Below are 25587 nucleotides of genomic sequence, written 5' to 3' on the forward strand. Positions count from 1 at the left end.
CTATCACATCTCAATTCAGTCACTAAATTTCCACCAGAAATACCGGCTCTGTCACTTTGAATTGTACTCGACTCGACAGCACCTAACAATAGTTGAAAAAGTAGATGTACACACTCAAGTTGGTCCAAACATACTTAAAAGTTTTCCACCAAAATAACTATATCATTTCACCCCAGTCAGAATAGCAAAATTTAATAGAATAGCCAACATCAAACGATGGCGAGGTTGCAGAAAAACTGGAACCCTTATTCACTGTTGGTGGGAGCGTAAAATGGTGCAACCACTGTGGGAGGCTGTATGGCCCTTTCTCAAAAAGTTGCAAATAGAAATAACATTTGACCCAACAATTCCACTGCTGGGCATTTACCCTAAAGAAACCATAACCACCAACCAAGCAGATATATGCACACCCATGTTTATTGCAGCTTTGTTCACATTAGCAAAGAGCTGGAAACAACCCAAGTGCCCATCAAGAAACAAATGGATAGAGAATCTGTGGTATATTCATACAATGGAATACTATGCAGCATTGAAAAACAGGGAACTCATGAAATACAATGCAAAATGGGTGACCCTGGAGGACATTATACTGAGTGAAATATCTTCTCAGTCACAAAAGGGCAAATATTGCAAAGGGCCACTGTTGTAAAACAGGACTGGCTTCAAGGGTGAGGGAAGACAGAGAAGGAGGGGAAGCATGATGCATTGAAACTGATGAGGTAGATAACTGTTTGGATGGGATATATGATGGGTATTATTGTCATCCTTCCTTCTGGCAAGGAGAGCTTCCCAAGACCCTGGGAGGAGCCAGCCAACCAAGAGCAACATGGCTGCTTCTCTCCTCTCCCAGCTGCCTTTGGGCTTAAGGCTGCCTCCTGGTTCAAGCCCTAGGCCCAGGCTAGCTAGCCTCACTCCGGGGACAGAGCAAACCTGTATGTCAAACACATTCCCGGAAAAGCAGTCGACTCCAAAAGCTTGCCACGATTCCTGCGCTCACACCACCATGGTGGACGGTGTTGGCTGGAGCTTCCCGACTAAATCAAGCCTGGAAGCAGGAGCGGCATCCACTTCCGAAATGGCTTGCCTCCGGAAACTCTTTGTACGAACAGTGCTCAGGCTGTTCATTCATAGGGTCGCTATGAGTCATCTACACTCCACCGCATCAATCAACAAACAACATTATTGTCATGACAGGAGTCCAGAATGAAGGTTGCACAGTGGAGGGGACTTGAGGGGAAGTATTGTATAACAATGAAAGAGTTTTACTTTTCAAGGAGAAGAGTGATTTGGGGGATGGGGGGGCAGGGAGAAAAGTGCAACAATGAATGACTGGAAATCCGAAGTCTCTGTAAACTTTCATTAATATTATTAAAAAAAACTAGTTTTCTAATAGCTGAATCTTATATCAGTTTTAAATTTTAGGTTAAACAAATGACCACTCCTCAGTCTCATTAGTCACCTTTCAAGTGCTCGTCAGTTACATGCAGCCAGTCACTGTGGTGTTGGAGAGCACAGCTCTAGACAGGAGAACCCCAGTGTAGAGCAGAGCTTCCCTGGCAGACGTGGGCAAAGCTTCTCCTAAGAAGCACATCTGGCCTTGGGGAAGTGCCTGCGGAGTTACCATTCCACCAATAACCTCAGAGGCGAGAGTGATTTATAACAAAGGATTACAGTTCAAGTCCACCCAGCACCACCATTGGAGAAAGGCCTTTCAATCTACTTCCAGGAAAGTTAAAAAAAATCTCTCCCTGCAGTTGATCCCAACTCATAATGATGCTGTGTGTGACAGAGAACTGCTCCACAGAATTTTCTTGCCTGTAATCTTTACAGAAGTAGATTGTCAGGACTTTCAATCTTTTTTTAATTTTTTTAGAAATTTTATTATCATTTGCAGGCCTCACACACGGGCATGGCCCAGCATGTGCGGATGCTGATTGAGCTTGAACACTCTGCAGGAACTAGCCACACAGCCGACAAGCCACCCTTCGATCCTGGCTCCCCATGACTCGTTATTCCCACCTCTTTAGTTAAGTCTTCAGAAGCTCATGACCGCGGAAGATCAAAACCAGACATGGATAAGTGAGTTCTTCTTGCTGGGACTGTCCAGTGACTGGGCCACGCAGGTGGCTCTCTTCGTCCTGTTTCTGGCCATGTACTTGGTGACGATTGTGGGAAATGTCCTCATCATCCTCCTCATCAGACTGGACAGCAGGCTCCACACCCCCATGTACTTCTTCCTGAGCGTCCTGTCCTTTGTGGACCTTTGTTATGCAAACAGCATTGTCCCACAGATGCTGGTCCATTTCCTCTCAGCACACAAGTCCATTCCTTTCCATCGCTGTGTGCTCCAGCTACACACGGCCACGTAGCGGTCATAGGCCATGGATCCCAGCAGGAAGAACTCAGACCCACCCATCGCCAGGCCTATGACCGCTACATGGCCGTGCGCCACCCCCTGCATTACACTGTCATCATGCACGGAGGGCTGTGCCTAGGGCTGGACGCAGGCTGCCTGGCAGCTGGCTTCTCCAACTCCCTGATGGAAGCCATCATCACCTTCTGGCTTCCACTGTGTCACAACATTATCAATCACTTTACCTGTGAGACTCTGGCCGTGGTGCGGCTATCCTGCGTGGACATCTCCTTCAACAAGGTCATGGTGGCCATCTCCGGCTTTGTGGTCATCATGCTCCCCTGCTTCCTGGTCCTGTTTTCCTACACTCGGATAGTGGCTGTCATCCTTCGCATCCGCTCCACACAGGGACGCCGCAAAGCCTTTGGGACCTGCACCTTCCACCTCACGGTGGTCTCCATGTGCTTCAGGGCTACGATCTTCACCTACCTGGGGCCACGGTCTGCCTCTTCAGAGGAAGAGGAGAAGATGGTGGCCCTGTTTTATGCCATGGTTGCTCCCAAGTAGAACCCCCTGATCTACAGCTTGAGAAATAAGGATGTTATGGCTGCGTTCAGGAAGGTGTTAGAGAAATTGAGAGGTAAATGCTAAAGATTCTAACAGCTTCTTATTACCTGTCCTCAAAACCAAAAGAGAACGCATAACTGGAGAGGCAAGACTCCCACACTTACACTACAGAAGACTCTGGTGGTCTAACCCTGTGTGTGAATGAAACATCCTCCTCTGTCTGACTAATGGTCCTCTTTATGTAGGTCAACTCTAACTACTTATGGGTCAGTGATCTATGCGGGGGCTTGGCTTACCTGTTTGCGTCTCAGGTGTCTAAGAAATTTATCTGCCCACTTTTAATTTTGTCTTGTGCCCTGCATAAAGAAATAAAATCTGACTTGACCAAGTTAAAAAAAAATTTATTATCATTTGTGTGTGTGTGTGTGTGTACCATCAAATGGGATCTGACTGGTACAGGAGGAGATTGTCCCTCTTTCTCCAGCAGAGAATCTGGTGGATTCAAACAGCATACCTCTGGGATTGCAGTGCAGCTTCTTACCACTAGGCCACCAGAGCTCCCTAGACTTTCAATCATTTTTATAGCCATGAAAACGCTATACAGTTCTCTGCTGTAAACTATCACCTTGAGTCACAACCAATTTAATAGCAACAAGTTTGGGGGAAGATTTTTTTCTTTGTTTTATAAGGGCAGGGTTGTTGTTGTTAGGTGCCATCAAGTCAAATATGACTCATACTGACTCTATGAACAAGAGCTCTGAACCCAGTCCTATCCTGTGTCATTCTCATCATTTCTGGCAATCAGTGACCCTGCCAATCCATCTTGTTGAGGATCTTCCTCTCTTTTTCCTACCTTCCACCTTTCCAGCATGATGTCCTTTTCAAGGTAGGCACTACCATCCTATATGCTCTTTTCACAGCCTTTCCCAAATATTTCAGTGGAGAGAAGCATGTTTAATGGCATGAGCTTACTGTGCTGAGCACTCTCATAGCTTATCCAATCATCAGCAAGCTAGTCCCTTCTGCCTGTCTGGGAAGGCTGCTGTTAGCTCAGTTGCAAGTGTGCAGGCTGTTGAGCATGTGAATGCAACTAGGGACAGGAGTGTAAGTGACATGTGTGTGCCAGCGCTGTGGGCTGTGCACACACGCAGGGATACACGGTGCCCCACGATGGGGCAGTTCAAGGCGGCTTTGCCCAGAGAAGGGCAGTGCAGAGAGAGAAGGGAAGAATTTAAACCTGTGTATTACTGTTGTTAGGTGTCATTGAATATGACCCTTAGTGACCCTGTGAACAACAGATCTGAAGCCTGCCCTGTCCTGGGCCATCCTCATCACCTCTGGCACACTCGAGCCCATTGCAGTAGGCACTGTGTTGGCCCATCTGGTTGAGGTCTTCCCTTCTTTCAACAACCTTTTGAAGTACGATGGATGTCTCTTTCCAAGGAAGAGCCTCTCCTAACAACATGCTCAATGTATGTGAGATGAAGCTTTATCATCTTTGTCTCCAAGGGGCACTTTGGCTGTACTCTTCCAAGACGTATTTGTTTATTCTTTTGGCAGTCCACTTTTCTCCAGTGCCATTGATACTTCTTTTGTCACCCTTATTCACTGTCCCACGCTCAGATGCATAGCAAGTGACTGAAAAGACCATGGCTTGGTTCAAATGCATCTTAGTCCTCCAATTGAAATAAACTGCTGCTCCTCCTTAGTTTGGAGAGGTCCTTGACTGCAGATTTTTCAGTGTAAGATATCTCCTGATTTCCTGACTGTTGGTACCAAGGGTGTTGATTATGAATCTGAGCAAAATGAAGTTGACAGTTTCAATCTTCTCTTCATTTATCATGATGTTGCCCATTGGTCTAGTAGTGAGAATTTTTGTTTTCTTGACATTGAGATGTAATCCATCTATATAAAATGCTGCAGTATTTGGTCTTCTGCAGCAAACACTTCAAATCATCCTCACTTTCAGCAAGGAAAGTTATGTTATATGCATAATGCAGGTTGTTGGTAAGTCTTCCTCTGATCCTGAGGCCACATTCTTCTTCATAGAATTCAGCTTCTCAAATTTCAAATTGCAATGCTTAAGGATGCTATGGCAGAATACTGAATGATTCAGGAAGCATTAAAAGAAGATAGAAGAAGTGTACAGAGCCATTGTACCAAAAAGAATTGGCTGACAACAGAAAAATTTCAAGAAACAACATATGATCAAGAGGCAATGGTGATGAAGGAGGAAGTTCAGGCTGCTCTGAAGGACTTGGCAAAAAATAAAGAGCCCCAGGAATTGATGGAATACCAATTGACATATTTCAATAAACAGTTGCTGACCTGGATGTGCTCACCAGTTTGTGCCAAGAAATCTGAAGGACAGCTACCTGGCCAACTGACTGGAAGAGATCCAAATTTATTCCCATTCTAATAAAAGGTAACCCAATAGAGTGTGGAAATTATTGAACAATATCACTAATATCACACAGCAGCAAAATTCTGCTGAAGAGAATCCAGAAATAACTGAAAAAGTACATTGACTGAGAACTACCAGAAATACAATCTGGGTTTGGAAGAGGTTGTGGCACTAGAGACATTATTGCCAATGTCAGATGGATTTTGGCAGAAAGCTACTAGAGGAATGTCTATCTGTGTTTCATTGACTATGAAAATGCATTTGACTTAGTGGATAACAATAAATTGTGGCTAACCTTGAGGAAAATGGGAATCCCATACACTTGATTGTGCTCACGTAAAACCTATACTTGGACTAGAAAGCAGTCCTCAGACAGAATAGAGCAGGGAAACACTGTATGGTTCAAAATCAGGAATGGTATGCATCAGGGATGTGTCCTATTTCCATACCTTTTCAATCTATATGCAGAGCAGAATTTTCAGGAAGCAGGGCTTTATGAGGAAAAATGTGACATCAGGATCGGAGGAAGACTCATCAACAACCTACATTATTCAAATGACACAACCTTGCTTGTTGAAACTGAGGAGGACCTGAAGTGCTTGCTGCAGAAGGTCAAGGACTATAGTATATAATATGGATAGAAGCTCAACATCAAGAACACAAATATTCTCACCACTGGGCCAACTGACAGCACCATGATAGATGGAGAAGAGCTTGAAGTTACTAACAATTACAGCTTGCTCGGCTCCACATCAACACTCTTGGCTGGCAGTCAGGAAATCGAAAGACAAATTGCATTGGAAGAATCTGCTATCAGGGACCTCTCCAGGGTACTAAGAAGCTACGATGTCAGTCTAGAAACTAAGGTGCACCTAATGCAGACCATGGTCTTAGCAATTTCTTGCTAAACATCAGAGAGCTGGACAACGACTAAGGATGACAGAAGATTCGATGCCTTCAAATTATGGTGCTGGAGAAGAGTATTGAACCTACATACCATGGACTGACAGGAAAACAAATAGGTCCATCTTGGAGAGGGTGAAACAAAGTTTCTCCTTAGAGGCTAGGATTTTGAAGCTCCTCTCCCATACATTGGGCATGTGGCCAGGAGGGATCAATCCTTGAAGGACATCATGCTCACATCTTGCTCAGAAAGGTGGAGGGACAACATAGACGACGATCACTGATGAGATGGATTGATACAGTCACTGGAGCGATAGAGGTTGGTCTGTCAGAATTAGTGAGACTGGCTCAGGACAGAACAGGCTTCAGAGCTGCTGTCCATAGGGTCACTATGGGTCGCAGGCGACTCAAAGGCACATCACAATAACAACAACAACAAACACAACAACTTGGGAGGGACTGGAGGACATTACGCTGAGTGAACTAACTCAGTCTCATAAGGACAAATACTGTATAAGACCATTACTGTAGAAATAGAAAGATAATTGTAAAACATATATGATGATAAAAAAGGGGAGTGGTAGGAACAGAGGGATGAGGATGGGGAGGGTAGAACATTGTAAGGTAACACAATTTGATGGATGGAAGGAGGGGGCAAAGGAAATTGGAAAGGTCCGGTGGGGATCTGGAAAGACAGGGCAATGGTGGGCATAGTTGAAAATCCATTAATTCTATAAAATATAATGAATAGGAATGATTGTTTGAAACACAATGTGAATGAAGGATAGTGTGAAACGCAATGTATATGCACTTTATATAAGCAAACCAATATAAAATAAAAAATTAAAAAATAAAACTTTCATGTTTAAAAACTAAGACTATTAGTCCCTACTCTGGGTTCTAAGGAGCTCTGCTGACATTGTGCTGTACATATTATGCTGCTAACCAAAAGGTCAGTAGTTTGAATCCACCAGCTGCTTCTCAGAAAAAAGATAAGCAGTCTCCTCCCATAAAGACTTACAGACTCAGAAACTCAGTGGAGGGTGATGGCAGCCGGTATCTTGGGGTCTGGCCTTAATGACATTAGGTTAGAGAGGCTGCCTGGGGATTTCCAATACAGTACAACAATCTGTTTTAGATATTTGAGTGGGGTTTGACTGCCCACCTTCTGCTCCACCTGTCTGACACACAACCTACCCCTCCCTCATGCTTTTCTTCCTCTTTAAAATGGTCTCACCCAAAGTGAGAGAATTCTGGACCCCAAGATCCACTGGTACCATCAAATTCCTCTCAATTTTGGTCCCTGACACATTCTTTCTCTTATTTCTGACTTCTTTTCTTTTGCTGCACTGAATTCCTAAGGAGGCCTAGTGGCATAGTTATGTAAAGAAAAGGTCAGCAGTTCTAATCCATCACCGACTCTGCAGGAGAAACAAAGGCAATCTTCTTCTGCAAAGGTCTACAGCCTCAGAAACCCTCTAGAGGTAGCTACAAATTAGAATCAACTCTGCAAGGGGTGGGTGCGTGGTGCTGGATTTGAGATCAACTGGGGAAGGTAAGGATTCTCAACTTTTCTGAGTCATATGCTCCTCCTGAATCTTTGGGCTAAGCTCTGAGCTCTCCCTGCAAGAATCCTGTGTAAAATATGAACAAAAACTTTTAACATTGCCCACAGTCATTCGGAACCCATTAAAGGCTCCATGGAATGCAAGTCAAGAATCTCTGCTGTGAGAAATGTTAAGTGGCAGGAGGGGAAAAAGCTGAGTGTTTAGGCTACCTTTGTTCCTCAGAGTCCATTAGCAGAGAGGAGAAAAAGCTCTACTACAGCAGGAAGTCATCATTAGCACCAGTAAGAGCGGGTGGTGGGGTGGACCCTGTGAGAAAGCACACCACAGCTGGCCCTTCAATAATACAGAGATTAGGGGTGCTGGCTTCCCTTGCAGTAAAAAAAAATATAAAATCAGAATATAATTTACAATTGACCTTAAACAACAGAGTTTACACTATATATTAGGGCTGACACAGATTTTAACCAGGTGGGCTCGAATGCTGTGGAGCACCCACTTAAAATGCCAAATCAATTGTCTCTGTAAGCAGTTTGTCTGTAAAAGTGGAACAGGAAAATAAGGGCCCAGAGAACAGGCCTGGACTTTTTTTTTTATTCTTTTTATTTGTGTATGTGTGTGTGTATGTGTACTGTCAAATCAGATCTGACTGGTACAGGAGGAGATTGTTCCTCCCTCTCCAGTAAAACACCTGGTGGATTCAACCTACGCACTCCTGGGGTTGCAGTACAGCTTCTTGCCACTAGGCCACCAGAGCTCACCAATGGTCTGGGCTTTTCATAGCAACATTGGACATTCTTCTTTGGATCTGAACTACTGTTTTACATTTTCACAAGTAAAAATGGCTCTAATATGTACCAAGGCTCTGAAATACGAGGAATAATCTTAACAAGAAATATATATATTCAGGGATGTCAGGCTTGGGGTCCTAGAACCATGGCCCAAATTGTCCATAACCAAATTGTCCATAACTTGTTGGAGAAGGCGCCAGCAATGGTAAATGCTGCTGCTGACTTACTCAAAAAGCCTCGACTGGCTGCATTTTGGCACTACACCAAGGGGGAGCTGGCTCCTCCAGCCCCTGCTGAGATCACTACAGCAATTCAAAGCCTGGGGAAGAAAGTCAATAGTGCTCAAAATGGTCACTTCAAACAGCTCACAGTTAAGGACGCTCTGCTGAATAGTTTGGTGGCCACTGAGGTGTGGATGTGGTTTTATATCAGCGAGATCATAGGCAAGCATGGCATCATTGGCTATGATGTTTGAACGCATCTGATTATACTTCATTTACTATTCATGGAACATGGGTGAGGAGACTAATATCAATAAAATAGATAATGTGTGAACAAAAAGAAACATATAAATTCTGTTCAACAAAAAGGGAATATCAAGGATTTCAACAAATTTATAGGGGAGATTTAACAACATAAATATAACAATTCTCCTTTCAGTAATTGAAAAATATAGAGTATTAATAGTAGAACTTACAAGTAAATTGTGGATGTTTTTTCCGGTGGGGATGGAGGAGCTTGTGAGTGTGGACATGTGGTGGAAAAAAGGCAGAAGGCAAGAAGGTGGACACATCCTTTTCTCAATTCACTCGATAAAGGACCGAGTTTAATGCAGAAATATGGTCGTTCTCTTCCTACATTGTCACCCACACTTTATTGCAGGTAGTCCTCTGTGATAAGTTGAAAAGAAAATCTCAGGTGTCTACAAACCCTGTTCAGCGGAGGGTGAGCGAGCTGGTGTGGTTCACACGACAGCTGCAAGTCCATCCCAACGTGCTTGCTAAGGCCCTGCGCCGAGGGATTCTTCACCAGGACGAGGACCTGGTGATTGTCAACAAGCCCTACTGTGTACCTGTGCATGGTGGCCCTGGTGTTCAGCTCTGTATAAGTGATGTACTGCCCATCTTGGCAAAGATGCTGCATGGCCAGAAGGCAGAGCCCCTATATCTGTCACCAGCTGGACAAGAAGACTATGGGTGTAATGGTGTTGGCTTGGGAGAAAGAAGTAGCACATCAAGTCCACGAGCTGTTCCAAATCCAGCAGGTGGTCAAGAAGTATTGGGCTATCACTGTGCGTGTCCCTGTGCATTCAGCAGGAGTTGTTGACATTCCCATCCTGGAGAAGGAGGTGCAAGGGCAGCAGCACCACTACAAGGTAGATGACGCTGTCCCCACGCTACCTCATGGACAATGGGAAAATCGTGAAAATGCATGTCACTCGGAATGCACTTGTTGCTCTGACTCAGTACCAGGTGCTAAGCAGTAATTTCTCCTCTGCACTATTGGAACTCCTTCCTGTTACTGGAGTAAAACATCAGCTTCGAGTTCACCTGTCTTTTGATTTAGATTGTCCAGTCCTTGGTGACCACAAGTACTCAGACTGGAATAGATTAGCCCCCCCAGAAATTGTCTCAGCATCCTAAATAAGCTGGGGCTAAAACAGTCGAAAGCCCGACATATCCCTCTTCACCTGCATGCCCGGCAATTCATCCTGCCTGCCTTGGGGTCCAGAAAGGAGGACCTCAACTTGGTCTGCAAGCTTCCTCACTTCTTTGTGCAGTCCTTACACCGCTTGGGTTTAGAGATGCCCAGTAAAACAAGAGATGATGAAGCAGGACACCTTGGAGCATGATGAAGACAGTTTGGGCTATGAACTGTTCTGTAATGAAGAACAAAGTTGGCATTGATGACTCCATTAACTGATGGGACCCAAATTCTAGAAAAGCCAGGTGGGATCTTGATGACAATAGAGTCAGAGATTGTAATGAAGAAGAATAGTCTCAGAAGCCAAAGGCACATGATTTTAATCCACCCAGTAAATACCCCGTGGTAAAAGGATGGGCCTTTTCTCCCATGTGATCAACTGCTTCAGAAAGCTGCTGAAGGGTAAGCTATGAGTTGGTTCTGACTCATCAGTGCACAAAAACTGATAGGTCGTTTAAGCTATGGATGAGTGAGAAACTTTCCTGCCTCAGGATTTCTAAAAATCACAGAACTAAATGGGTTAGGTCAATAATTGGAAAATAATTAAAGAGCAAAATCCATTGTTAGGAACTGTATTTCTATAAAACTTGCTCTGTCAGGAAGGCTCTTGGTGTTAGAAAGAATATGTTGACAGACATGTCATGGGATCCAGAGATGGGGCCTTATTGCTCTGTTCTTAAGTGTCTTGAACTTCTAACGACTCTGAACAACAGATCCAAACCTTGCTCTATCCTATACCATCCTCATAATCTTCATCTTGCTCATTATTAAAGCCCCTATGTCAACCCACAAAAAAAAAGTAAATTGTGGCATGCTGTTGTTGTTAGGTGCCATCGAGTCAAGTACGACTCATAGCAATGCTATGAACAACCGATCTAAACCCTGTCCTGTCCTGTGCCATCCTCACAAACTCTGACACACTCAAGCCCATTACTGCAGTTCCTGTATAACTTTACTTGGGTGAGGGTCTTCCTCTCTTTTGCTATTCCTCTGCCTTTCCAAGCATGATGTTCCTCTCCAAAGAATAACCTCTCCTAGCAATATGCCCATAATAGATGGTAAAGAGATTGAGATTGTTAACAGCTTTAGTTTGCTTGGTTCCACAATCAACACTCTTGGTATCAGTAGCCAGGAAATCAAAAGACAAATTGCATTGGGACTGTCTGCTGTCAGGGACCTCTTCAGAGTTCTGAAGAGCAATAATGTTAGTCTGAAGAGTAAGGCGCACCTGATCCAGGCCATGGTCTTCACAATTACGTGTTCTGCATCAGAAAGCTGGACAATGACTAGGGATGATAGAAGGAGAATTGGTGTCTTTGAGCTGTGGTGCTGGAGAAAAGAGTGTTGAATATACCATGGACTGCTAAGATAACAAACACGTTTGTCCTTGAGAGGGTGAAACCAGGCTGCTCCTTGGAGGCAGAGATTCTGAAGCTCTATCTGACACAGTTTGGGCATGTGGCAAGGAGGGACCAGTCCTTAGAGAGGGACGTCATGCTTGGGAGGTTAGAGGGATAGCACAGGAGAGGAAGACCCTCAATGAGATGGATTGACTCAGTGACTGGAGTAATGGGGTAGGGGTGTCAGAGACAATAATGTTGGTTCTGGATAGAGCAGGGTTCAGAGCTATTGTACATAGGGTTGCTATGAGTCACAGGTGACTTGATGGCACATTATAACAACAACAGCAACATGTCCAAAGTATGTGAAATGAGGCCCATCCTTGGCTTCAAGGCTGCACCTTCTCTAAGACTTCTCTGTTAATGTTTTGGCAGTCCATAGGATATTCAGCACTCACAGTCTCCACAATAGAATACTACATAGTGATGCAATGAATTAACTACAAGTACAGACAATTATATGACTGAAACTTGCAAAAATAATGTTGGGCACACAAAAAAGTATGTATATAATAGAGTACATACTGTGAGGATTCTCTTTATGCTAAAAATAAAATCAAAGCTGGACAAACTAATCTATACCATTAGGAGTCATCCTGGAGGAGAGCAATGACTGGCAGGGGGACATCAAGGTGGCTTCTGGGGTGCTAGTAATTTCTCTTTTCTTAATCTGGTTGTTAGCTATGTTTTTGTTGTTGTTATGTGCTGTCAAGTCACCTGTGACCCATAGTGACCCTATGTATAGCAGCTCTGAAACCTGCCCTGTCCTGAGCCAGTCTCCTGACTTCAACACACCTACCCACATTGCCCCACTTACTGTATCAATCCATTTCATCTGTGGTGTTCCTCTTCTGTGCTATCCCTCCACCCTTCCAAGCATGATGTCCTTTCTCCAGGGACTGGCCCCTCCCTCTTGGTCATGTGCCCAAAATTTATAAAATGGAGTTTCAAAATCCTACCCTCCAAGGAGAAATTTGGTTTCACCCTCTCCAACACAGACTTATTTGTTTTCTTGGTAGTCCATTGTATGTTCAAGACTATTCTCCAGAACCACAAATCAAACGCATCAATTCTTCTTCTGTTATCTTTAGTCATTGTCCAGCTCTCTGATGCATAGCAAGTAACTGCAAAGACCATGGCCTGGATCAGGCACACCTTAGTCTCTAGTCTGACATCATTTCTTCTCAGTACTCTGGAGAGGTCTCTGACAGTAGATTTTCCCAATGCAATTCATCTTTTGATTTCCTGACTGCCAATGCCAAAAGTATTGATTGTGAAGCCAAGCAAGCTGTAATTGTTAAAAACTTCAATCTCTTCTCCATCTATCACGGTGCTGCTAATTGGCCCAGTGGTGAGAATCTTTGTTTTCTTGTTGTGGAGCTTCGATCCATATTGAAGACTACAGTCCTTGACCTTCAACAGCAAGCACTTACGGTCATCTTCAGTTTCGCGAGCAAGGTTGCATCATCTGCATAAATGGATTGTCATAGTGGCTGTAATAATGAATGAGCTCAAGTGTATCAGAGATAGTGAAGATGGCAGAGGCTAAAGCAAGATTCAACTCCGTTGTTCACAGGGTCGCTATGAGTCATAGTCAAGAGCACAGAACACCACCACTTTGTACGAGGTCCTATCCTTTATCAACTATCTCAATTCATCCTCACAAACACTCAGTAAAGCAAGTATTTTTATTCCCATTTTACAGTAGAGAAAATGGATCAGAGAGATTAATAACTTTGCTGCATATTGATAAAATTATGAAAATGTATAGTTTCCGGTATGTATAATACATACATCCATTTTCTTAAAAAGTACGAGTAGGACTTGAAACGTGGTGGACAAAATGGACTAGCAACAGACAACCAATACAGCGGAGGTGAGGCTGGAGCACAGCAGGCTTCGCCTGGAGGAGCGCCGTTAGGGGAAAAAGCGGAACCATCAAGATCTTTGAGGAAGATTACATGCTTACACAACCATCACTTAAATATGATATTGGGGGATGTTGAAGGAACCGTAACTATATGGAAATTAATGAAGAAACATATTTTATTCTCTTTGTTCAGGAAGATGGTGTTGTGTTGCCCCTTCCATTGAGAACTGGTTGAACCAAGGATTGTATCCCTGTGTAGAAAGAGACTTTGTACAATTGTCTCTTTAATATAGAAATTATTCAAAAGAGAAAACTGTGCAAATTCTGGTATTCTTTGGTTAACTGTGGAAAATCTGACCCCTGTGAAATGAGCAAAGATTCTTCCACTCCTGAAATGAGTTCATTTGCAGATAACTCACAAATTCTTTTTTTTTTTTTTTTTTTTTTTTCACGGTTTGAGAACTCACAAATTCTTAAGCTAAGTAGCATTCTCATTTTTATCTAATCCCTCCAATAAATGTAATCACAAAAATAAATAAAAACAGCATGGTAATAAACCAGGAATAGATTAATTCACTGGGACAAAATTTAAAAAGCTAAAAACAGATAAAATAACATGTGACAATGGGGGTTATTATGATATTAATATATTGTTGCTGATGTTATGTGTTGTCAACTCAGAAGTGATTCATAATAAGCTTCCAGTGGGTTTTCAGAGGTTTAAAATCGCATGGGAGGAGACTGCCTATCATTCTCTCGAGGAGCAGCCTCTGGATTTTGAAATATATGTCTTTGAGTTGGCAGCACAACTCCTTATCAACAGGCCACTAGAGCTCCCTTTTCAATATGTAGGGTTGAGCAAAACAAAACAAAGGTGGATCTCCAGTTTACATATTAATGTCCAAGGACTTACTTATTTATATATAAAAAAAGATATATAAAAGTATTTCAAAAAAACAGAACTTTTTCATAATCTTAGAAACAATCTTTCTAAACATGTTCTCGGGGAGCTCTGGTGGCCTAGAGGTAAGAAGCTGGGCTGCAATCCCAAAGAGACACGATTCCAATCCACAGCTGCTCTGTGGTCGAAGGATGAGCAATTCCCTCCTATGTGATTAACTGCCTGTGAAAACTTACTGGCGGGTCAGCTATGGGTCTGTTCCAACTTGATAGTATACATTGATAAACATGATATGATACAGAAGTTGTCAAAGAAAATGTTGATAAATTCAGCTACATAAAAACTAAAGAATTATTTTAAAGATATGATAAATTGGGAAAATATTTTATATGTTGTTGTTGTGTATACAACATTTATCATATACATGAATAAGAAGCAAATATAAGACTTTGCCAATAAAATAGGACCAACTTACAGGAAAAGAAAATAGAATTGCCACATAAACACTAAAAATTAAAATGTTCAACCTTATTTAAAATAAAAGAAAGCTAAATTACAAAGAGATCTGATTTACCATCAAACTGTAAAAAAATTTAAAGTACAATAATATACTGTTCTTTCATATATTGCTGACAGAAGAAAAAAATTGATCAAAACTTCTGTAAAAGGTAATTTGGAAATATTTTGACTACCATATAGGAACCTTGGTGGTTTATCGGGTTAAACACTCAATAATCGAGGGTTTGAACCCACAACCCACTCCAAGAGAGAAAAATGTGGCAGTCTGCTTCTCTAGAAGATGGTTGGGTGTTGTGAATTGCCTCTGACATATATTCTCACTTCTAAGGAGTATTCTGACAGTAGTACTTCATCCAAGACAGAGGTTGTTCTTTTAGCAGTCCATCATATATCCAATATTTTTTACCAACACTAAAATTCAAAGGCATGTTCTTTGGTCTTCTTTATCTATTGTCCAACTTTTACATACATATGAGAAGACTGAAGATACATGGCTTGGGCCAGGTGTATCTTGTCCTCAAAGTGACTACCTTTCTCTTTAACACTTTCACAATAGATATTTGCTGTTGCAATACAGGTTTGATGTCTTGACTGCTGTGTCCGTGGGTGTCGAATGTAAAACAAAAATCCTTAACAACTTCAGTATTTTCTGCATTTGGAAATACTATAGGATAGTTCTGTGTGGACAATAACAAAAATTACTGCTAACATTGGGAAGAATGGGAACCTAGAACACTTCATTACGCTCACTCATACAAAACCTATATATAGATCAAGAAGATGTTGTTCAAACAGAGCAAGGGAACCCTGCATCGTTTAAAATTATGAAAGATGCGGGTCAGTGTTGCATCCTTTCTCCATACAGTATACTAACCAAATCATTTGAGTAGCTGGACTCTATAAAAAAGAATGTGCTGTCTGGATCAGAGGAAGACTCATCAACAACCTATTTTATGCAGATACAACCTTGCTTGCTGAAAGGTGAGGAGCACTGGAAACACTTGTAGAAGATCAAAGACTTTAATATGGATTACATACATCTTAACATCAAAAAAATCCAAAATTCTCACCACTGAACCAATAGGCAACATAATGATTGTTGTTGTTAGATGCCATCAAGCCGAGTATGACTCATAGCAACCCTACGAACAAAAGACTGAACCCTGTTTTTATTCTGCATCATTTTCACACATCCTGATGCACAAGAACCCACTGCAGCAGTCACCATGTCAATCCCCCTGGTTGAGTGGCTTCCTCTCCTTCGCTGACCCTCCACCCTTCCCAGCATCATGTCCTTCTCCAAGGAATAGCCCCTTCTAACGACATGCTCAAAGTATGTGAGATGAAGCCTCATCATTCTTGCCTCCGAAGAGTATTCAGGCTATACCCTTTCCAAGATCTATCCATTTGTTCTCCCGGCCATTCATGGATGTTCAATGCTCTTCTCCAACACCATAGCTCAAAGACATCAATTCTTTTTCTGTCATCTTTATTAATTGTCCAGCTCTCAGATGCATAGCAAGTCATCAGAAAGTCTACGGCCTGAATTGGATGCACTTTAGTCCTCAAACTAACATCATTATCCCTCATTAGAGGTCCCTAACTGCCAAATTTCCCAGTGGAAGGTAGCTCCTTATTTCCTAACTACTGGTACCAAGGGTGTTAACTGTGGATTCAAACAAGATGAAGCTGTTGACAGTTTCATTCTCCTCTCTATCCGTCATGATGTTGCCTATTGGTCCAGGGATAAGAATCTTTGTTTTCTTGACATTGAGATCAAGCCATACCAAAGGCTTCTTGATCTTCTGCAACAAGTGCTTCAAGTCCTTCTCAATTTCAGCAAGCAAGGTTGTGTCATCTGCATAACACAGATTACTGAGGAGTCTCCCTCCAGTCCTGATGCCACACTCCTCTTCATAGAATTCAGCTTCTCAGATGGGCCTTTGTATTTAAAAGTCAGTTGGAAAAGGAAAAAATTTTAAAACCTGGTTAGGTCCTCCCTGAGGGTGTATCTCCAACTTTGCCCAGTTGGATTCTGGAAAGTAAGTGGTTTTGATCTACTTGAAAGCTGAGTGTAAACTGTTTTGGCATGTAAAAAAATTTTGTTAATAATAAAGTGTAAACTGATTGAGTATTTCTGATTTTGTGGGCTGTGGGCTGTAAGCCTCTTGTTTAAGCAATCAGCAATTGGTAGGCAGGCCTTTGTATTTAAAAGTCAGTGACCTTGGGCCTGTGACCCTCAGGCCTACTATTGTGTTTGGGAAGAACATTGTTCTAAGTGGTACAATACTTGTCTGTCAGTTTGTTGTACTGAGATAACCTGGGATTGCTGTGATACTGATGTGCCACTGGTGTGTCAAATGCCATTAAGTGTTACCTACACTGGATAGGTTTTGGTAGAGCTCTCTGATTAAGACAGACTAGAAAGCAGTATGGACCATATACTTCCTAAAAAAAAAGGCCTTTGAAAACCCTATGAACATAATGATAGGTAGAGAAAAGATTGAAATTGTCAACTGTTTCATCTTATTTGGATCACAATCCACACTCATACTGCTCACACCAAGTGCATTGTGCAATAAATCTACAGTCAGGGACCTCGCTAAATTACTGAGGAATACTGATGACAGTTTGCAGACCCAGGTGCCTGATTCAGGCTGTGGTCTGTATTTTCAATCACTTGGTGAGTACCTGAGATTTGGACAATGAATAACAGTGACAGAAGAACTGATGCCTTTGAGGTGTTAGATTCACAGTTCTGAAGAGCCCATGGACTGCCAAAAGCACAAACAAATATGTCTTAGAGAAATGCAGACAGTGCTCCTTAGAGGCAAAGATGGCCTCCCTTTGGCCACATTGCTAGAAAAGGTTATTCCTTGAAAAGGGACATAATGCTTGGAAAGGCGGAGAGTCTGAAAGAGAGGAAGATCTTCAACCAGATGAGTTGATGCAATGGGCTCAAGCATGCCAGAGATGATGAGGATAGGATAGGGTTCAGGTCTGTTGATCACAGTGTCACTGTGAGTGATATTCAACTCAATGGCACATAGCAACAATAACAAAAACAACAGATCATTCTACTGTCCCACAGTGTCACTGTGAGTTAGAATTGACTACAGTTATTTCCAAACAATCCTGTTAGAAAAGACAACTGGAAACCTCTCTGTGAGAGGAATGCAATTTGCAAAAGGGTATCTGTCCACATTGTTTTTAAATGCATACAACTTCTTTAACTTTGTATTTATAGTCCTAAGTATTTATAACACAGGTACACAGAAGCAAAATGAAGTATGCTCAAATATCAATACAATATTAGAGAATTGATGAACTTAAAGTAACCCTTAGGCATGTTATGTAATGATTACTATGAAGCAAATACATATGAACTGCTATGAAAAGATTTCTAGAGTATATAATGTACCACATCAATTAAATATGTGTATGTAAATACATATACACACAAATACATAAATATATTTGTTAACTATAGATATCTTGTAAAAAAATTGCAATAAATTGCCTCTGTAAAAGTGAACCAGTGGCTGAAGGAATAAAAAGAGACTGACACTTTTTTTTCTTTTCTTTTGAAGCTTATACAATGCATCCATAGTTTTTTTTAATGACTAGAAAGGAAACACTAGGGCTCTGGTGGCTTAGAAGCAAAGAATTGCGTTGCCAATCCAAAAGTAAGTGGTTCGAATCCATCAGCTACTCTGTGGGAAGAAAGATGGGTAATCTCCTATAAAATGTAGGGTCTCTGAAAACCCCCCTGATCATGTTATGGATCATTTTATGAGTTGGTTCTGACTCGATAGTATATAACTGACTTTTATTCAATAAATGTTTATTGAATGTCTACTATGTGATGGACACTGTGGCAGAAACTAGTGCAAAAGTCTTTCAAATGGGTGTGAGTGCAGGTGGGGCGAGCGCAGGATGGGCGCGTGAGGCTCCGGTGGTGCAAAGTAACCAGGCTCAACCGTTCTTAACCGTCCAGGGACCAGAGCGGGCTGGAATGCAATCTTGAAAAAAAATAAAATAAAATCAGTGGCTCTATTTTATTTCCGTGATTTGAATTTTTTCTTTCTTACTCAAGATACAGATTCCTTTTTAAAACATTGTATTTCTTTTTTGCTGTAAAGAAAAGGTTTTTTTGTTTTAAAGAACTGTCCCATGGGAAACAAAATCAAATGCTTTTCTGAATTAAAGCACAGGTATTCCTCAAGTGTCTGTATCTGGCAGTAGCAATCTTTGAGTTAAAATTTCATAAAAGTTATTGCTAAAAGAGTGGTTTTGGTCGTTTGGCAGATGGTCCATCTGAGTTAATTCTGCTGCCAATGTTATTTCATTTTCTGCATCATCTTCATCATCACCCTTTGAAAATGGTTTTAGTAGACTCACAAGGTTGTACCATGATCTTCACTACTATCTAATTCTGGCACATTTTGATCACCGTCCAAGTCCCCACTCGCAGCGGCAGCCACTGGGTCCTGAGCGTCCCGAACGCCCTGCTGAACTAGAGGGCCCAGAAGCTCGGCCACCCTCTCACTCATATGAACCACTCCCGGCAAACAGCCCTTGGAAAGAGTCGGCTATGTCAGGTCCCGCAAGCTGCTAACGCCGCCGATCCTGCCCCACGTACTCTCCCACCAGCTCCATGGCGACCGCTCAGCTTCAAGAACGCGCCACAGAAACATCTGGAATTCAACCTTTGAAGAGCAAACCGCCACCTGCAAAAGCCTACCCCTTTATTCGCCCCCACAGAAACAATCCCCTGGATCGTACCTTAGCGCCTGCTGTCAGACCCAATTCCCTCCAGCGTCTTATCTTCATCTCTCCTGCTATTTATTCCTTGTCAGAGTAATGGAAGAGTGAAACTTCTTTCTTTGCAGTCACTTTCTCTTGGCCTTCTCTCCGTCTACAAAACCCAGGGAATGTTTTCTGAAAAGCAAGTCTCCTACGTCTCCGGAGTCCGTCATAACACGTAGAAACCAATCGAGGCTAAAGATTCTTAGAGGAAACAAGTGGTGGAGCATCATTTCACAGGAGACTGCTGTGACAGTGCCCACTGGTTGTAGCGTGGCACTAGCGTTGGAGAAAGGCAATGATTTTCTGTGAACAATGACACACGTGAGAGATTGAGTCCCCTCACACCTTCTTCCCAAACTCAGGAAAGCAGATTCCTCCCAAGCGCCCAGGGTTTAGGAGGTGGAGATCTTTTCGGTCATTGGCGTAGAGCTGGACTGCGATTACTTCGTGCAGGCTAGAATTGGCTGTTTTATTCTCAGCAGGTGCCACCCAAATTAACCACGCCCACTTTCTTGAATCCTATTGGCTGAGATGGTGAGCCTCCAGGAACTCCGTTCCTCTAATTGGGTATCAGTATGCAGCAACTACGTCGCTTAGGGCAGCTGGCGAAAAGACTGGTTGTGGTGGGGAAGGCGATTGGTTGGACTGTGAGTTGGGCGTTGATTGGTGCAGGCGGGGTGCGGGGGCGGGGAATTGGTGCTGGAGCGAGGCCGGCGCGGCCGGGAGTTGCTGCACTGGTGGCAGTAGGCGACGGCAGCTGGCGAGGTGCGAGGCGGAGCGGGCAACGGCTGACTGTGGAGAACCGGCAAAAACGGAGGCTGAAAGCAGAGGTTTGGGGAATGAGACTCGCTGGGAACTGGCAACATGGAGGTCGAAACGCAGGGTTGAGGAGAGGCAAACAACTGAGGGAGCCCCTGGGGGACTTGTGGATTGGGGGTGGGGGTGTTAAGAGCTTAGGGTAGGGCCTAGGTGCCGTTCTGGGGCAGTTTCCCCATCAGGAACTAGTGACCCTATCCAGAATCCTCTGGTGCCAGGCTTTAGCCACCACGGACCCAGTGCAGAGGGTTTGCCTCAAGCCTAGTGTCAACTAGGAATCCTTTTTAAGACCCAGAACTTCCATCAGGTTAATAGTTCACTTCTTTTCCCCAACTTTTTTTTTCAGTTGTGTTTACAGTCATCAGAATTACGTACTGGGTTTTCTGCTTGTTTTCCTATTTCACATATTAATACGGTTATATCATCATCAAGGGGTTTGATTTCTATTTTTCCCCCTGTGCCCTTTAGTATAAATTATGGTCGAGAAAAAGGATGTTAAAGGCAGACAATATAATGGTTTGAAAATGAATGTAGCAAGGATGAGAAGATTGAATGTACTGCTTCAGTTGACAAGCATTTAACCAATTTTAGGTACTTTGTAGATTGTGGTTATTACAAGATGATGGAATACAGACAGTATCCTTGCCTGCACAAAGTTCACAATGTGAATAACTCTAAATGTGTTTTGGAAATAATAGTGCATTCTCAAGGTGATGACACACCATAAAAATTTTAAAACTACTGCCTTGCAGTTGCTTCTGACCCATAGCTAATCACCATCTGTTTTCTACAGCTGTAAATCCTCATGGAAGGTATCAGCTCCCCGCCCTCTTTTCCCATAGACTGGATTCAACTGCTGACCTTTTGATTAGCAGTTCAACAAGTAAGGCATTGCACCACCAGGAAATCACAGTCATCAGTAATAACCTAGTACAGAAAGTTTTTTCTATTTGAATTGGGGGGATTGACTGCAGAACCAGCTGCAGATCAACTGCCCTCTGTCTTGATTCTATAGTTTGAGCTGAGAAAATGCTATTCTTTTGTGTCCTTCAAGTGATACTGTCATGACTGGCCTTCAAAACAGACTTAATACCCTTGCAAGCTACATTATATAAAAATAGCTAATTAGTTGTGTGTCCTTAGGGAAATTCTTCTCTTTCCCTAAGTCTTGGTTTCCCCCAGTTGTAGCATTATTAATTGAATTAAAACATTCTGTGATCTCCATGAGTTCTAAATGTGATGGCTTCTTTGTTATTAAGCAGGAATTCTGACCAGAAAAAAAAATAATGCTACCAACACATGCCTTGAGGAGAGATTCCTTTGAGTTTAAACACAAGAAACTCCAAGAGAGTAGTTACGAAGTTTGTCTCTGAAGAGCCAAATATGCAATGGATACTCAGTATTTACTAATTTGAATGCATAAGAGAAACTATTTTAATGAGGTTATTTTCAACTTTTACCATCTAAGGAATGAACTTTTTTATTTTTTTTTTATTATTATTTTGTGTGCGTGTACCGTCAAATCAGATCTGACTGGTACAGGAGGATATTGCGCCTCCTTCTCCGGCAGAGCATCTGGTGGATTCGAACCGTGTTCCTCTGGGATTGCAGTACAGTTTCTTGCCACTAGGCCACCAGAGCTCCCCTGGAATGAACTTTTAAAGTTGCAGCTCTTCCCAGCTGTTGGGTTGACCCAGCATTTATATATTTCTACATTGCCTTGCAATTAGTTGTTTTGGCATTCATCTTACCTCCTGGATTATATGTCTCCCTGGGTGAGAATTCTTTTTCCTCCTTATTTCTCCACAATATTTATCACTTAGTAAAAGGCTAAAGATGCACAGTAATGAAGACAAGCTTTGTGTTCTAGACGCCATTTGAGAAAACATCAAGTAACTAGGATCTATCATAGACACCCAGAATAAGTCATCTTTTAATATAGCACAGTAAAAGACGGAGGTTCACTCATTCAAGGATTCCGTTTAAAACTCATTGACATTTAGTAAGAACCAACTCATAGCAGACCCTCCAGTTGGCTTTCAGAGGCTGTGCAATGAACAGGAGGAGATTGCCCATCTTTCTAAGAGCCACTGCTGGAGAGACCCCACTGTTGGGTATCAGCACAATTCCCTATGGACTGTGCCACCAGAGCTCCCTAAAATAAGGACCTTTAGATTATTTAAGCCAAATATTTGATGATTATTTAAGCAATATATCCTTTTTTAAATAATTTTTTATTAATTTTAATGAAAATTTACAGAGACTTTGGATTTCAATTCATTCATTATTACACTTTTCTCCCCTCCCAAGCCTCCCCCCTAGTACACTACCCTCTCTGAAAAGTAAAAGAAAAATTCCACTCCACTATGCAGCCTTCATTCTGGACTCCTGTCATGACAATAATATCACATATTATCATCATATGTTAATATGATAATCAATAATATCACATATTAATCACATATCCCTTTTAAACAATTTTCTCCCTCATCTGTTTCAATGCAGTATACATTATTTATCCCATCTTTTTCAGTCTCCCCCCAACACCGATGTCAGTCCCATTTTACAACAATGGCACTGTGCAGTATTTGTCCCTTTGTGACTGAGATATTTCACTCAGCATAATGTCCTCCAGGGTCACCCATTTTGAATAATATTGCATGGGTTCCTTGTTTCTCAATGCAGCATAGTATTCCATTGTGTGAATATACCAGAGCTTCTCTATCCATTCATTTGTTGATGGGCACTTAGATTGTTTCCAACTCTTTGCTATCATGAACAAAGCCATGATAAACATGGGTGTGCATGCAGTATATCCTTCTTAATGAAACAGAGCTTGTTTCATTTCTTTTAGTGTATGTATCAGGAAAGTGTTGTCAGGGACCGCTCCAGAGTACTGAAGAGCAACAATATCAATCTGGAGACTAAGGTGTGCCTGATCAAGGCCATAGTCTTCACAACTACTTGCTATGTGTCAGAAAACTGTACAGTGATTAGGGATAATAGAAGAATTGATGCCTTTGAGCTGTGGTGCTAGAGAAGAGTATTGAATATACCATGGACTGCTAGGAGAACAAACAAGTTCAACCTGGAGAGAGTGAAATCGTGCTGCTCCTTAGAGGCATGGATTCTGGAGCTTTATCTGACATACTTTGGACATGTTGCAAGGAGGGACCAGTCCTTGGAGAGGGATGTCATGCTTGGGAGGGCGGTGGGACAGTGCAAGAGAGGAAGACCTCAACAAGATGGATTGATTCAGTGACTGGGGTAAGGGGGGGTAGGTGTGTCAGAGACAGGGTTGGATCAGGATAGAGCAGAGTTCAGATCTGTTGTACATAGGGTTGCTATGAGTCACAAACTACTAGACGGCACATAACAACAACAAATTGTGTGTGTGTGTGTGTGTGTGTGTGTGTGTGTATGTGTATGTGTGTGTGTCTGTGTGTGTGTGTAAAGATGCTTGCTTATGTGATGGCTTCTCTAGTGTTTCCCAGTCAAAAGATTTTATGTGCAAGTAAAAAAGAGAGAAGTATATTCAGTGAATTGGAGAAAGTACCTTATTGAAAACAACAAAAAACATAATAAACTTAACCTTTTCCTTCCTACAGCCCAAATAGGAAAAATAAAAAACCACTTTTCTTAAGGTGGAGACTCAGTCTCTAAAAGGGATAGTTTGAGGCCTCTCTGTATTTTCTTTCAAGGAGGGAGGTCTATTCCTTTGGGATTTAACTTTCCAATAAGTCTGTCTTTAATTTTTGCCTTTTTAAAAAAGTGATAGTTGAATCTACTGAAGAAAGTTGGCTGTAATGGGTAAGACACTTGAAAAGAGCTCCCTACTAAGGTATTTAATGAGATTTTAGGGTTTTCCTTATGCCTAGAGTCTAGACAAGAGGTAAATTTATTTCATGCGGTTAACTAAAAGCAGCTGTGGATTTGGCAATTCTCAGAATTTTTCTGGTTCTGCTGGTCATTAGAACTCTCTGAGACCATGTGCACATGTTGGTGCTCTGTAGGCTTGGGAGAGAGTTCCTGGTAGTGCAGTGGTTAAGCGCTTGGCTGCTAACTGAAAGGTCTGCCATTGGAAACCCACCAGCCACTTTGTGGGAGAAACGTGGCAGTCTGCTTCTCTAAAGACCACAATCTGGGAAACCCTGTGTGATAGTCCAAAAAGGTCAATGTGAGTTGGAGTAAAATCTGTAGTTTGGTGTGATCAGACTGAGAAATCTTGCTGAGTCTCATTTGAAGGAGATTCTGTGCTGGATCTTGTCTCCTTCATCACTCTTTGATTGCCAATAAAAATCCCATCTAGAATCTAAGTTTTATTCCTCAGTAGGTCCTATATTGTTGGAGTTTTGGTTTTCTTTTGCTTTATTGTTGTGTGCCAAGTCAGAACTGACCCATAGCAGACCCTCTAGTGGGTTTTCAGATCCAGTAAGTTGTACAGGAGATTGCCCATCCTCTTCCCATGGAGCAACTGGTGAACTCAGTGTGCCTTTGAGGTTGCAGGTCACCTTTTTAACACTAGGCTACCAGAGCTCCCTTTAGCCTTGTTGTTATAGACATTATTTTTGTAAGGTGAGACATTTTTTGGTACCATAATCATTTGGTTTCAGTATTTGCATCTGAAGGCCAATTACAATGTAAATTTTCCTCAATTGTTTTTAAGCAAATCTAAGTAAAAACCATCTAACATCAGCTACAATATCCCTAGTACCACAACCCCTTCTAAACCCAGCCTGGACTTCTGGCAGTTCTCTGCTGATGTACTACTGTTCCAGTCGTTTTTAGATAATCTTCAGTAGAATCTTGCTTGCGTGTGAAATCAATGATATTGTTCTGTAGTTTCCACACTCAGTTGGGTCGCCCTTCTTTGGGATGGGAACAAATATTGACCTCTTCCAGTCAGTTGACCAAGTGGTTGTTCTCCAGATTTCTTGGCACAACTTGGTGAGCACATCCATGGCAGCATCTGTTAGCTGAAATAT

General features: G+C 42.2%; 3 pseudogenes; all 3 read left to right on the forward strand.

The window, feature by feature from the left end:
• Positions 1 to 1909: 1909 nt before the first annotated feature.
• On the forward strand, positions 1910 to 3004 carry LOC102877364 (annotated as a pseudogene).
• A 5724-nt stretch (positions 3005 to 8728) lies between these two features.
• LOC102843099 lies at positions 8729 to 9058 on the forward strand (annotated as a pseudogene).
• Positions 9059 to 9311: 253 nt separating this feature from the next.
• Positions 9312 to 10435, forward strand: LOC102843509 (annotated as a pseudogene).
• Positions 10436 to 25587: the final 15152 nt, after the last annotated feature.

The sequence above is a fragment of the Elephantulus edwardii genome, unplaced genomic scaffold, assembly GCF_000299155.1.
Source record: "Elephantulus edwardii isolate Elephantulus edwardi_28Jun2011 unplaced genomic scaffold, EleEdw1.0 scaffold00273, whole genome shotgun sequence".
Taxonomy (NCBI): Eukaryota; Metazoa; Chordata; class Mammalia; order Macroscelidea; family Macroscelididae; genus Elephantulus; species Elephantulus edwardii.